We start from the raw sequence: 911 nt of genomic DNA, 5'->3' as shown, positions 1-911 counted from the left end.
CTTAATGTTCTCGCAGACTTAAAAACACCATAAAGCCCCCGTCTCTAACGTGGACGTCTTTTTGCCCACCGACAACCTACGCGTTTGCCGCCGCTGTTGGCGCTCCAGGCGGGGGAACGCTCCTATTTTTTTTTCCTCCCGTAGATTTGCATAGCAGGAACCCGGGGAGCCGACACTTGTGTTTATGTCGCTCAAGGTGCGAGATGTGAGAGGTGTCAAGTGACGTACTCTAAAGTTTTTAATAAGAGCCATTTGCTCAATCTGCTATTTAAACACTTCAAGACGGCTCGCTATCTTTTAATTAACTCCCGGGCTAATGTGCTACCTAATTGACTAATCGGAAACGATTTTGTTTTGTCTAATTTACTTGAAAAGGGGAGAGACGGCGGATGCTTGAAAGTAGCGCTAACTCCTTCTTATTGAAGAGGCTAATGGCCAAGCGGGCCGTCGCGTCACTCTTGTGGAAATGTTTTTTCCTCAGGTAGATGGAATTAGCACAACTGTGACATTTTCTTTCTTTCTTCATGTGTTCCTGCAAAACCATGAGGGGGATTCATTCAGTTGCAGCAGGGGTGTCCAAACCACGGCCTGTGGGCCAATCTTCACTCTGACAGTGTAATCTAACTGTGCTCCCATCTTGTGGACAACATTAGTAAATCAGGTCAATGACCATGAATGTCACTTTGAAGTGTAGACATCACAGCATTACCAAACCCCCAAACCAGTGCAGTTGGCACGTTGTGTAAATGGTAAATCAAAACAGAATACAATGATTTGCAAAAAATGTTCAACTTTTATTCAATTGAATAGACTGCAGAGACAAGATATTTAAAGGCCTACTGAAATGATTTTGTTTTATTTAAACGGGGATAGCAGATCCATTCTATGTGTCATACTTGATCATTTCGCGA

This window comes from Entelurus aequoreus, linkage group LG12 (assembly GCF_033978785.1).
Source record: "Entelurus aequoreus isolate RoL-2023_Sb linkage group LG12, RoL_Eaeq_v1.1, whole genome shotgun sequence".
NCBI classification, from domain to species: domain Eukaryota; kingdom Metazoa; phylum Chordata; class Actinopteri; order Syngnathiformes; family Syngnathidae; genus Entelurus; species Entelurus aequoreus.
The sequence above is the reverse complement of the archived record's forward strand: the minus strand, read 5'-3'. Positions refer to the sequence as shown.